The sequence below is a fragment of the Phragmites australis genome, chromosome 19, assembly GCF_958298935.1.
Source record: "Phragmites australis chromosome 19, lpPhrAust1.1, whole genome shotgun sequence".
NCBI lineage: Eukaryota > Viridiplantae > Streptophyta > Magnoliopsida > Poales > Poaceae > Phragmites > Phragmites australis.
The window spans coordinates 12,469,442-12,484,489 of NC_084939.1; the positions used below are offsets into that span (position 1 = coordinate 12,469,442).

Genomic DNA, 15,048 nt, shown 5'->3' on the forward strand with positions numbered 1-15,048 from the left:
TGATTCCCCTTATCACTGACCGTTCATAAGCCATGACAGCTGGTTCTTCCCTTGTGGCCTACGAACTGACAGTGATGCCCCATCACTGCCAGCTCGTAAGGAACCGATAGTGATGGGCAAACATATAAGCTTGGTTCTGTAGTAGTGATACTTGCCAGAACCTTCATCAGATGATCCGATGATCACTGGAAGAAGTTTATAGAGAAGGTTTGATTGGCTTGGAGTTGGTGTGATACACTCACCAAATGTTCCGGTGTATGCACCAGAAGATTAAAAATCATTCGGTGATGTGATAGTGGGTCCAATGGCTATTTTTTTTTGTGCACTCACTGGGTATTTCAATGCTAAAGAAAATGTGCTCACTAGATTATCCGGTGTTCACATTTTTCTAGGCCCAAGAGGCAATGTCTAGTTTTGAGAGTTGGGTATTTAAATAGAACCCCCACTCGGCCATTTGAGGTAACTAAAGCTTAGGAGCATACACATACACTTGAGAGGAGTTTTTGCTGCTGAAGTTGAGCACATTAAAGACCAAGGTAATTAGCACAAGATTAAGAACTTAATTAGTTCTTGTTTAGACCTATTGTGCACCTAGATAGATGATTAGCTTAGAGTTGGGTCAAGTGAGTGATCCATACTTGTTATTCGTGGTGTTTACCAACATCTAGACAGCTTGGCGGTGTTCGTGTCTTGCGAGACCCTCTGAGTAGGTTGTGGAACGGCCATAAGCTTTGTGAGCAGGAAGAGTGCATTGTGCCAGAGTGGTGAAGCACTACCACAGTGAAAATAGCAGTGAGCATCCACAACATGCCTAGTAGGAGACCCATTTACGAGTGGGGAGCTCTAGTGACTATCCATGGAGTTATCCGGCTAGGAAGCTTGACCCTTGCAAGGGGCTCTAACATAGACTAGGACGGCAATCCTCCGATACCATGGAAAAAGTCGTCGTACCGAGTTTTTGCATTCTCTCTATACTTTACATTTCACACTTATTTTTTATACTTACTATTTTTCATTTACTTTTTCTAGAATTGACATAAGTAGTTAGTACGATTGGTTCTTAGGGTGCAAAACTTTGTTACAATAGAGTAGAAACACTATAAATCTAGAGCATATTGAAATAGAAATTAAGATAAGTTCATTTTATGAATTTAAGCCTTAGTTTCTTAAATTCCTAATTCATCCCTCCCCTTTTAAAGCATCACCGATTCTTACACCTGCCATGCAAACGAGCGAAGTGCCTGCTACCGTGATAACGCAAGAGGAGACCCTACTCAATTAATTAGCCCTCCCTTTATCCGAACCCCGTCTCACGCGGTCACAACTCGCAAGTAATCTCAGCTAGCTTGCATGATCTTTTATGATCGCTTCTTTACTCATGTATCACTTTATCCCTTTGTTATGCCTTTATTGCTAGAAGTAGATTTGGATATAACTGAAGTGATTCTGGCCTTTTGGGGGGCATAAGATTTGAGCACAAACTTTTATTTTTGCAGTCCTAACTCTCTTATTTAGTGCAAACTCTACTTAATGTTCCTGTGAAAGTTACAGCTTCGTTGCTCTTTAGTCTAAAAATGTGATGATGCGTTTGCGATTTAGTTTAGATGATGTGTATTTTGGAATGAGCAATGTCAGTAATTTTGGTAGTTGGATATTTGTACGAACGAAATAGTTCCTTGATCGATGGGAGTTCCCCGCTCTCACGAGGCTGCAGCTATTTGTATGCTAGTTGTCGTATGTGATCATTATCAAATTTTGGAGACATAAAATGGTTGAAATACTAAAGTGATGTAGTACTACACAACAAATTACAATTACATATGATACTAGATACTAGTGATTACAGGTGGGATTGTATTTGTAATATCCATAGTCCAATTGAACTTTGTCTTTGCGGACTCTATTGGATTGGATCTAATTGGACTTAGATGTACGTGGACATATTGAGTTCAAACTTAATATGGATGTCTTGTGGGCCAAAATTTGGACATCCAACATCAATTGGTCTGGAGCAAACTCACCCTCTAGCCTCCGCACTCCATCGTCATCAAGCACGGTGGGGTCCATTCTTTGCCTCTCTTTCTTCCTCCTTTGTACGTACGTGTCCATCGCATCCCCCGAGCGTAGCGCCTGCGCATGCTCCACCTCAGCCCACGTCGACGCCATGGCTTCGGCAGGCGTGACGGTGGTGGATGTGGGCAACTTGTTGATGGCCTACTCCAGCAACGTCACCGTGCCCGCCTCGTTCGGCGACGATGAGCAGTGCTGTTGGCCGCGCTCCGGCTATGGCTGGCGGCCGAACAAGTGGAGCTGGGCTTCTGCCGCTCCCGCCCCGTCACGTGTGGGCTCGAGCTCGCCGTCGTGGGACCGCCAGCTTCGATCTCTTGCCGCCGCCGGGTGGAGCTCACTGCCTCGGCGATCAAAGCGTGGCCGCGCTGCCTCGCCCTAGCAATCTCTTCTCCCCAGCGCTTGTTGGCTGCAATAGCACGCGCCGTCGAACAGAGTACTTCCATCATTTTCCTGCCCCAAATCGTGATGCTATCCCTGGGATATCCCGACTCAACGCAGAGAAGCTCGATCCGAGAGGGAATGAGCCCAATCCGATGGTGAGGAACCCGGTTTGGGTGGGGAGGAGTTCGATCCGGCGTCGATCTATGGCGAGGAAGTCGATTTGGGATGTAATCTGGACTGCTTTATTTTGGATTTGGATCTCAATCCATTCCCACCTCTACTAGTGATCTATTGATCAACCATATCAATGTACGAGGTTAGTATTCTATACTAGAAGATTTTTCCATGCCTTGACTTCTTTGGCGGTCACAAATATGATCTACCCTGCTAGCCCGTCCCGTCAATTCACCTGTGCTGCCGTTGGCATTAGCGCGGCATACCAAATTTATGGGCCGTTCTTCCACCTGTATCAGGCTGATGAGTGCAATGTCAACTAGTGCTCCCACTCGCACCTAAGTATCCCACCACTTTGTGTGATTGCTCAGCTCGTTGTTACTGAATAATGTCTTGATATATATTGACTTTTACCAGGAATACTTTCTTCATGACATGTGGCCAACATGCTTTTTAGTCAAGGAGCTTGGTTCTGATGAGTGATAACAAAAGATATCGTCCAGTTTTCTTCAGAAAGGTAAGGGAGTTAATTTGGTGTCTCTTCTACCCTCTTAAACATGAGTTTTCATGCTGTTCTCAGTTCGAATTTGTTGTCTTACGAATGTATAGGACTTAGATAACTCACTGTACCGGACCTCTCGTGATCAACAAAAACCTAACCCTGCTGTTAGGATCGGTGATACTCAGGTACCGCATTATGTCTTAGCTTAACTTTCTGGAGTGGCAGGCTTGAATCATGTATTGACTTACTCTCCTATCAGGTTTCTTCTTTGGAAGATATCATCAAATCAAATGAAGGTACACATAAGCGCACTACAACAGCATTTTAGTTTGATACTCTGTTAGTCTATTTTCCTTGCCGATTCAAATAAATTAGGATAGATAGACCCTAGCTGTAGGCTTCCAAATTCTCTAATTCTTATCATCATTCAGTCCCATTCTGCTCCTGGGTTTTGCATAAAGCATTTTGGTAACATTTACCTGTCCTCAGCACATTGCATGGAACACCAGAACACCTTTGCATATACTTTGTGATCCACATGTACCACACATTTCGTAACTCCAGATTGATTCATAGTCCATTAGATGTCATTCCACTACTACAAAATCAGACTTATATATCTGCCTATCATTGTTAGTTCGTAAGCCACACGAGAAAAATCAATCATCATAGCTTATGAACTAACAGTAATAAGTGTTATCACTGCCGGTCGATGAATTAAGCTGGCAGTTATGCCCTGCTCACTCATCACTATCGGCTTAATCTATCAACCGGCAGCGGTAGCATCATATCACTGCCGTCTGGTTAAATGAGCCGGTAGTGATGCCCCCTACCCCACCTTCTCTAGGTTTGAGCTAATAGACAGTTCGATTAGAACTTTCTCTCCCCCTCACAAACTCTCACATGACAGCACCCACTTCATTCCTTCTCCCCTTTAATTCCCCCACTAGTCAAGCTAATTTTTACTCAAGAAGAAGGTCTTGATGAGCTCTCTCTAACTATCCAAATAAAATCTCTTCTTTCCTCTCCATTGGTTCATTTACCTTTTCTTCATTTTTTTAAGCAAGTGAACTCTGAATTTTTTCCAAATAGCGAACAAGCTTCTAGGAGCCTCTTGAGCTCAATTACGTTAAAATCCCGAAGTTAAATCCTATATTTAGCATTTTAACTCAAAATGTTACCTTAAAAACCAAGTTGATCTTATCCCTTATTTTGGTTTTTAATGAATTAGAAAATTTTGCCATAATATTTAGGTATGTAGCAAGATCCAATTGTATTTTTGATATTTTATTTAATTAGCAAGCTCCAATATAGAAACTTTATGTATGAGCGTATTTATTTTTCATGTTTCTTTAATGAGTAATAGATAATGGGTTGAATAACAAAGAAAATTTCCAAGGATGACATCAACAAATACTCATCGGAAGTGGACGTGAAAGCATGCAAAAGGTGGCTCCTCTAACCCGGGCCAATGCTGGTACTAGATGATGAGGTTCACAGAGGCTTGAGTGGGGTTCCAACGGCTAGTTTGAGAGAGTGTACTCACCGGATGATTTGGTGTTAGTACTAGTGTTGATCCAGTACTAGTGTTCTCACCGGATCATCCGGTGTTAACAGTTTCTTATAATCGTTGGGTTAATAGCTAGTGCGTGAGTTTGAGGCTATAAATACCCACTCACTCAGCCATTTGAAGGGATGGAGTCCAGAGAAGTTCATGTACACCTGAGAAGACATCCAAGCTACTAAAGTGCTTAAAGTGATCATTCAAGGTGATCAAACACACCATTAGAGAGTGATTAGTGCTTATAGGCCTAGAGAGAGTGTTACTAGGTGATTGCTGTATAGAGAATAGATCAAGGAGTGATCCAACCTTATACCAAGTGGTACGCTGGCACTTTGGAGTCTTGGTAACTCGCTGGTAAGATTGTTGACCCTCCGACTTGGTGTGGAGCTGCGGCAAGGCGATTGTGTGAGAACGCGGAGACCCTTTCCTTGGTGGCTAAAGCTCCGATGTGATCATGGCAGCAAGAAATCAGAAGAGAGGCTAGTAGTGAGACCTTGTCTTGATGGCTTGGTGGCTCATTCGAGTGGAGGTATTGTCTTTGTAACTTGGTAGCTCAAGATTTGTGATCAGGTGCCGACCGGGACGATATCCTTTGTAGAGTTCCAACATGGATTAGGGGTGGCATTCATACCATTGATACCATGAGAAAAAAATCCTTATGCTGAGTTTGCTCTATCTACCTTATTTACGTTTTCGCATTTATATTCTTGCAATTCACCTTCTTAGATAGGTTGCAAGTGTTTTGATCGGTAGAGTAGACATACTAGATAAACCTAGAACACATTTAGATAGAAATTGATATAGGTTTATCATGTGTTATTTTTGAGCCGAAATAGTTCTAAGTGTTCTAATTCACCCCCCTCTTAGGACGTCATCGATCCCTTTAATTGATATCAGAGCTATGGCTCACATCTAGCTTTACAATATATGTTGGAGCTTCACATCTTTCACAAGGTTTCGCCAATTCAAGTGGTATTTGAGCCTTAGTCTCATTATGATCGGTTAGGCTTCACCACCTAGTAAGTTGTTACGTTCGGGGTTAGGATGGATTCCCATAGTGCTTCATTTTTCGATGGCACAAACTTCCCTCGTTGAAAAATTCTAATGACTTGTTATTTGCAAGCCCGAGGGTTTGATGTTTAGAGAGTCACCGAGGATGGGATGAGACCTTGCATCACCAACAATTAGAGGTAATTAGATGCATTGGCCAAGAGTATGCTTTTATTATCTATATGTGTTGATGCATTTAATCGTGTTTATTCTCTCATCAATGCATATGATATTTGGACTAGTCTCATTGAAATACATGAAGGCACAATGGATGTGCGTAATGAGAAATACCATGTGCTTGTTACTAAGCTCAATAACATCAGGCAATTACCCTATGAAAGTGCTAATGATATGTATTCACGTTTGAATATTCTTGTCAATGAGATCAATGGGCTAAATTTGATGACAATTGAAGATAATCAAGTGGTGAGAAGAATACTTCAAGCTCTTCTTCCGAAGTACAATTTGATAGTCTCCATCATCTACGACAACAATAATATTAAGAAGATGACCCTAAGTCAAGTGCTCAGTAAGATCACTGCCCATGAGATGACAATGAATATGGGGGTGGAAGCTTCTTCCTCATTTGACACAAAGAACCTTGCTCTTAGAAGCAAACTCAATACCACATATGAAGACAAGGATGAGGAGACAAAAGCAAGAGTCAAGCCTAAGCAAAGATGATGATGATCAAGATGAAGAGAGCTATGAAGAGGATGATCAAAACAAATCAAGTGATGAAGAAATTGATTTTAAGATGGCCAAGCTCTTCTCAAAGTTATAGAAGAACATGAAGAGGATCAAAGCCAAGGTTCATCATCCTATCTCCATTGAAAACTTGGTCAACACAATTGATCACATTAAGAAGGAGAAGAAGACCAAGATCAAGAAGACAGAGACAAGGGGAAGAGCTAAGACACTTGCTAGCATAAGGAGATGGGTGAGCGACGATGAAGAGTCAAGCTGAAGTGATGAAAGCTTCACCATCCCCTCTCCAAGAAAAGCTCTTTCTCAAGGTTATGATCACACAAGTGGTCATCGCAAAAGTCATCTCACAAGTGCCTTATAGCCAAAGGTATGGATAGCGATGTAAGTGATGATGAATCTGATTAGGATTCTTCTTTCTATGATGAAATCCTTCATTTGATCAATGAGAAACAACGGGCTCTTAAGAAACAATATAAAGAGATTAAGAAATTCAATGCACTTAATAACATTCATGCTACCTTTGTCTCTAATTATGAACAATTATTAGGCAAATTCAATTAGCTAAACAAGAAGCATGAAGAGCTTAAAGATAAATTTGAGTGCATTGAATATCAAACTAAAATTGCTTTGAAGCTATCACCTCTCTATTTAATTACAATCATAAGGTAGATACTTCCACTTCTTGTGATGATTTAATTGATATATAATGCTCTCCCCTTTGCAATAAGAAATACATTGAGAATGTTTTTGTAGAACCATCTAATGACCTTATTGTACAAGAGAATGATGAGCTTAAATAAGAAGTGGAAAAGCTCAAGAAGGACTTAGTAAGACTAAAGGGCAAGCATCATGTCCAACCTCCTCAAGTAACCGTATAACCATGGTGAAGAAGTTGCAGAGGGGTTCACCATGACATGATTCAAATGCCATCAAGAAGACCACAAGTCCTTCTAATGCAAACGAGTGAATAAGGAGACCAAGGAGGAGAAGAAGATGGCGAACCTCTCCAACAAGACTTCTAACCTCTATGCCAAGCCTAACTACAAGATCAAGACTAAGAGCAATCACTACAAACTCAAGAAGAAGGATAATGGTAAGGTGGTTGCATATATGGTTGGGAGAAAGGACCGAAGGTAGAACCAACCCATTTGGGTGCCCAAGAAAGTCATCACCAACACAAAGGGGCCCCAATCGGTCTGTGTTCCAAAGAAAACTTGAAGCACAAATCGGCTTGGGGATTTGGATGCTTGGCTTACAAGGTGAAATGAAGGTTCAAGCAAACAAGTTAAGTATACAAGATAGGCGCATTGCTGAAGATCATGATCATCACATACCCAAATTCCCATCTAAAGGAAAAAGAGGTAAGTATAGCTAGACTTATGTTCATGCATTTTGTTGTTTAGCTTCTAGCTTATTTGCCTTGTGTAGGATTGCATATGCTTATTTCAATCTATTGCAATGCCTAGTGTAGGTTTTTATATGATAGGTTGCTTGTGTTTATCTCTAACCCATGAGCAAACTACATGGTTTATTAGTTATAGGTTCTTTTCATAGCACTAGTTTTTACATTTGGTATCTTTTATGTGCTATGATCAAATCTATAGGATAAATTCCTATTTATCAATAACAAGTGCCTATATATATCTCACAAGTATTCAACACTTGTATGCACATATTTAGTGGGAGTATATCATATAGGTTGTGATTTTGAGACTAATATGTATGTTTAGTGACATCTTTTGTAGTCTCATGGACCAATCAACATATCCTCAGAGGTATGTAATGCTTCAACTGGTATCATTGTCAAATCTTTTATTTATTTAAGCTACCTCCATGCATAATATAGCTTAAACTTCCTATCTTGATATATTGTTTAGTTGTGTATATATTTCTTTCTCATCATATGTATGCACACATATAGGGACACTTTAGACTATATTATGTGAGTTTCATAAATTATGATCCATATGCTTTCATAGCCTATAATTGGTATCATTCTTTTGTAGTGATACCCGTACATTTGGTATCCTTTTATCAGATCATGATTTGTGAAGCTCTCTCCCATGTGCTCTAATGTCTTTCTCTTGAGTTCAACATGTGTTTATAGTCCCTTTTGGGAGATTGTTGACAAATGGGGAGAAGTTTGACAACCAAAGTAAGATGAAAGCAAGATGGGCAATGCGAGGAGATAATAGCAACAAGCAAGACATCTAGGAATGCCGAAGTTGACAAATGGGAAGAAGAAAAGATGGTAGACGCCTAGATTGACAAAAGAGAAGCTCTTGCATATATCGTTCAAGGGAGATAGTGGCAATAGAGAAAGGGAGAGCCACAACAAAGGGGGACTAAGTGGTAAGAACATGCATACAAGCAATGTGGTAAGACTTTGTGCTTGCTTATGATCTTTACATTTGATATCATTTATTATTTGCCACTTAGTTTGGTTGTCTTGTCATCAATCACCAAAAAGGGAGAGATTGTAGTGAAAATGGCCCCATTAGGCTATGATTGTGATTTTGGTGATTAATGACGACATAGTTAACAAAACTAACATGTTTTTCAAAAATATATGTTAGTAGGTCTCATGGATGCAATACATGAAGAAGCCACTACAGCTAGGACAAAGTTTGACTGGATTTGAAGAAGTCCCAGGAAGATTTGCCTCGCCGGATGGTCCGGTGCTCTGGGTGTTTGAACTCATCAAAATATATTTGTCAAATGGAAAAGAGGCCTGAAGACCTCACCGGAAGGTCTGGTGTTTGAGCAGAGTACTCACCAAAGCAATTTTTCTAGAGAAGGTGTTGTGCTGAAGAATACACCTCACGGATAGTTCGGTGTTGAGAAGGATGAATGCATTGGAGCATTATTACTAGAGAAGGATACAACTATTGAAGATCGAAGGTTCAACCCATCGGATGGTCCGGTATGAATGGAATGAACACCGGATAATAAATAGTGCAAAGGAGCAAAACGAAGTTCAAGGCATGTGATGGTCCGGTGATGAAGGTTGTGTAACACCGGAGCATTATTTTCAGAGAGGGTTGCATTGGCTCGGTTGGCTGAAGTCAACTCACCGGATAGTCCGGCGATGGAGTGATGTGCACCGATGCATACACCAGAGCAAAGAAGGAAAGGCTCGGACGACTGAGGATAAATCACCAAATAGTTTGGTGATGAAGATGAAGTATACACCGGTGTGTCTGGTGTTCACAGAGGCTTGAGTGGAGTTCCAACGGCTAGTTTGAGAGAGTGTACTCACCGGATGATCTGGTGTTAGTACTAGCATTCTCACCGGATCATCCAGTGTTAACAGCTTTTCAGAGCCATTAGGTTAACAGCTAATGCATGAGTTTGAGACTATAAATACCCACTCACTCGGCCATTTGAAGGGGCTGGAGTCTAGAGAAGTTCATATACACCTGAGAAGACATCCAAGCCACCAAAGTTCTTAAAGTGATCATTCAAAGCGATTAACCACACTATTAGAGAGTGATTAGTACTTATAGGCCTAGAGAGAGTGTTACTACGTAATTGCTGCCTAGAGAGTGGATCAAGGAATGATCCAACCTTATATCAAGTGGTATGTCGGCACCTTGGAGTCTTAGTGACTCGCTGATAAGCTTGTTGACCCTTTGACTTGGTGTGGAGTGATAGCAAGGTGACTGTGAAAGTAGTTTCACTACTGGTGGATATATTAGACCAGTAGTGAAAGTAGCTTCACTGCCAGCAGTCCTCTTGAGTTGGCAGTAAGGTACCATTTTACTGTCGGTGGTCATATTGAGCCGGTAGTGAAAGTCCTCCCCTATAAAATGGCTCAATGCCCAACGCCCTTTGACACTTAGAAAATTTTTCCCCTTCCCTATACCCTCCGTTGAAACGCCTCTAGAGGACCACGAGCCTGTGCCCGCTATCCCTGTCCTTTTGATATTGTTGTCCTCCTCCCCAGTGTCGTTGCCATCCTCCTCGATGCCTAGCCCGCGCACCCTACCACCCAGACCCTTGTCGTCTTGCAGGTACCTGTCGTTCTAAGCTTTAATTGTGTGCTGCATTTGATCGATTTGAGCTCCGAGGGGGTTCCAATGGTGATTGTTACGGTAACTGATCGATCATGAGGACCAAATTAGCTTGGAATGTTGGATTAGAGGAGGAGAGGAGAGGGGGTTCCAGTGGTGATTGTTGGGGTAACTAAATCATCTTTCATATTTCAAGTTTGTTTATGTGCTATGAAATGGTATTGCATCGGTACAACATTGACATATTCGAAGAGAGAAATAATGTGTGGATATTGCCAGCTGGATAGAGAGATTGATTTATTTAGTTGTAAAAAGAGTTCATGTGTTTAATAGAATCAATCATATGGCAATGTAAATCGATATTGCAATGTAATTACACATGCATATCACCAATACAATATATTGGTTGATTTAGTTCAAAAGAGAGTTCAACATGTATGAATATAGCCAACTTAAAAGAATGTGTTTTTAATATAGACTCCTAGTTGTCTGCATTGTTTGAAGGTTGTTTTAGAATTAGAATTTCTAGCTCACGAATTCTATATTTATGGTTTTTGTTTCACAGTGGTAATACTATATGCTGCCACAGTACTTAGATTTTGATGATTCATTTTCTAGTAGATTGATCTTTTCTGCAGTGTTTTTTAATGTAATAGCACTTTGGTGCTAATTCGAGCTGAGAACATTTATTACAATTACTGTCTAGTCATTTGAGCTGAAAACATTTATTATGAGAATATTTTCTAGTGTATGAGGCAGCCACCCGGCAACAATCTCTGCGCGTTTTACATTCTTACTTTCATGCACGCATTCAGCTCGGATGGAGACGTTGTTAGGTTCAATGATCTTGAGGTATGAAATAACATATTGATGCTTTCTTTTCAATTTCTACATGTGTTCAAGGACTAATTCTTTGGATTCTTCAAACGCAACGCTCCAAACTACACACAAGTGTGTTACAACCTGTAAAAATACATACCCTTCAAGAACAGATGGCCGAGTTCTTCTTGGAGCATATTATCAACCCAAACGGCGAGTTTCATGAACTAATTGTGCCGTCCATGAGTGAGAGGCTTTGAAATGTTACCGTACCTTCTAGTAGAGAGTATGCGACAAGGAGGAAGGCTATCAAGGGGCTTGACAACGTATTATATTTTGCCAACTGACACAATATTAATGAATTCTAATTAATTACTATTTATTAATGAATGATATGAATTACTATGTATGATGCGAAGTTGGTATTGTCAAATGACTCTTCGACAGAATGACCTTCCAACGATGATGCGAGGAGAAGCAAGAAGCAGCCGCCAGTAAGCGTGCCGGAGGAGGATAAGAGATTGGCCCATCAGCTATGCACTGCAGAGGAGCAAGAAACAGCATCCCGTAAGCATGCCAAGGAGGAGGAGGATGAGAGGCTGACCCGTCAGTTGTGCACTACGAACGAGCAAGAAGCAGCGTCCAGGAGAAGGAGGATGAGAGGGTGGCCTGTTAGTGTGCTGCGGATGTGGCTGAAGGCTCAAACCATAGAGGTGTTCAGGCGTTAGACTTTGATGTCTTTGACACGCCAGTGAGTCTAGAGCATAGACGATACTGCGGTCAATCAGGCGTGGCTGGGTCCTCCGCTCCACCACCATTGGCCCCCCGGCGTTCTCGGACGTACACATGCCATCAGCCGTCAGTGAGGAGACGCGATCCTCATCGCGTGAGAGGTAGAGGGATACTGGATTGACTTAACTCGACCGACTTTTCGAGAGGTGACTGCGGCGGTTTGATCTTAAAATTTTATGTAGACTGCGGCGGCTTGATCTTAAAATTCAATACATGCAAGTTAATTTGAGTTTGGACCAGCCATTTTGTATAGCATTTAATGCTTACTATGAAAGCCAATTGCGGAAGAATTCAAGAACAAAAACTATAAGACAGTTTTATAATTATTTGTTTTCTTTATGCCATACAAGTAGCCATCAATCGGTGTATTGTCAAGAAAAAGAACAGTGGGGCATAGGGACAATAGGTCCAAGCCAATCCATAATCACACAGAATGGTCTCACAAAGTGTAAGGAGGAATGCTCACAAAGCACAAGTATTATAGAAATATTCAGAGGCAACCCACTTAAACATCACTCTTCACTGAAGAACTGTAATCATCTTGGTTGTCATGGTACTTGGACTACAGCTTGATCCCTCCATACTTCCCAGAGTTCTTGATCAACGGAAGCACCTGAGACTTGAGATCATCAGCTGGTATAAACCCACTTCCAGCTGCCTGAGGTGAAGCTAGGAGACCGAGAAAGATCTGCTTTGCCGGAATCGACATCCATTTCTTCCATGCATCAGCCAGAATTGAAGTGCTTGCCAGAATTGTACTGGCAGGGAGGGTTGTTGTAGAACTGCACCCAGACAGTCAAACAGGCCGGTGTTGAGGGCGCCTACCACCCAGGCATCTGGAAATGGGTACTGAGGTGCGGCAGTCAGATACACCCTCCTGCCCGAGTTGCTGTACCCTTTCAGGTACCTTGCAACATCATCCCAGTGCTGGTTGGTGCTGCCCTCGATGTCAAAGTCAATGCCATCAAGGACTGCATCACCCAAGGGCGAGAAGATGACTGGCCGCCTAAGAACTTTTCCACAGGTTTATTGCAACATTCTTAGCATCCTCGGATGAGGAAAGGTAGTAGTTGCCTGCTCTGCGGCCAATGGAGAGCATGACCTTGATGCCGCTGCTCTGGCATGACTTGATATCAGCGCTCAGACTGGCGCAGCTACCATTAGTCGGGTCACAGTGGCCTGCCAGGTTGAGCACCGGGGGCTGGCCATTGCCGAAGGCCACGAGGAAGGCTAAGTTGACGAACTTGTAGTTGCCGGTGGCGCAGGTGTCAGCCAGCGAGCCCTCCACCATTCTGACCCCAGTATATGGCAATGCCCCCTGCATGTGGCCAGTGGCCCAACAATCTGTGCAACGGGTACTGTTTTATAAGCAGCAGTTGCACCAGCAATGGTTTTGCAGCCATGCATGGCGCAAATTTGCTTCTCGTGCTTGTGTCTGGAAATGGTAGTTGTTTTGATGTGTGAGATGAGATTGGGGAAGGGCTACTCTTATATATTGGAGGGATTGGAAGTGTGAAACTGGTTACTGGAATTATTGCCATTATTGTTTATGGTCCTGCGTGGCTTGTTGGGCAGTTGGAGTGTAATTACTCATGATTGAGACTGGTGAACACATATGAATGGATTCAGCTAGCAGTTTCGGAAGAAGGTGAACGTTATCCTGATTTGAAATGTGCTATGAATGAAATCATTTTGTAGTGGAGCACTTGCAAATTCTCTATTGGATAAATTTACATTGCCTGTGTCGATCAGATTCATGGAAGGTCGACATAAATCTGGGTAACAACAAGTGGTGATTAAGCAGAATCTACTGGAAGCTGAACAGTGACAGGCTGTTTGGAATGTAGGAATTCTGGAGGTTACAGAGAACTGAAATCCTATATGGCAATTTTTATTCAGACCATTTGAACAAACGGACTTATAGAATTTCTATGAATTTTCTAAAAAGTTCAATGGAACTTTTCCCGTGTTATAAAATTTCTAAGAAATCAATTAGACATCCCATCTAAGTTCATTTGCTTTTGTAGTTCTTGTGATTTGGATTTTTTAGTTCCAAATGGCTGTAAGAAAGTGACAAGAGAACAGATTGAACTACAGGTTCAACTTATTTTAGGCTTGTCTGTATAGGATGAAAGAAATATGATAGTAATGAGGATTAAAATAGTTTTACGGAGTGAATGAAGCTTCAATACCAAAACTATGCATGGGTGTTCTTTGTTGTCACGGCCTATGATCTGAAACTGGAGTAGCTCAATGATTGGACTGCGCCAATATTGCCTGCCATTGCAGCAACCTGCAATGAATGAATTCCCTCCATCTGCGACCTTGGCTTACTCAGCGAGCTAGGTGCCCCCTCTGCAGTCAGAGTTACCGACTAATCGGCGGGGCAGAGAGGCATGGTGGTCTCGGCGAACGCTTGCACCACGCCATGATGGACTAGGCGGCCTAGTCATTTCGTCCTTGTCACAATCTATTTGGGATTTTTGTTTGCTTCTCATGCAAAATTGTACTTGTACCCACGAACTGAGCATAGCTCAACTGGTCAGGTATTGTGGTGGAACCTGTTTATCTGGATTCGAGACATATAATCAGTATGGATATTTGTATTTTTTTATAAAATCCTGAGTGGAATAGTACATTCATACGTGGGTATGTTCAGTAGTCAAAGTAAGTACTTGTGCTACATAAGGTTATGTCTTCAATTTTGTTTAGACGTATGCTAGGACGCTCCTACGTGGACATGAATGTGTGTGGTGTGTGTCTCTGACTTAAGAAAATAATTGTACTTGTACCCTCCCCATGGCACAATTTTTTCCTCATTGTGAATGGTTTGGCATCACACTGACAAATTAGCCCCTGGCAAGGTCACATTGCCACCTTAGTAACCCAGATCGCGGAATGATGTTGCGTCCTATGACCCCAGGGTTGCTCATCTCAGAACACAGGACATCCATGCTCCTTGTATGCCATCAGGA

General features: G+C 41.9%; 1 pseudogene; it reads right to left on the reverse strand.

Moving 5' to 3' along the window:
- Window positions 1-12,578: 12,578 nt before the first annotated feature.
- Window positions 12,579-13,476, reverse strand: LOC133900199 (acidic endochitinase-like; annotated as a pseudogene).
- Window positions 13,477-15,048: the final 1,572 nt, after the last annotated feature.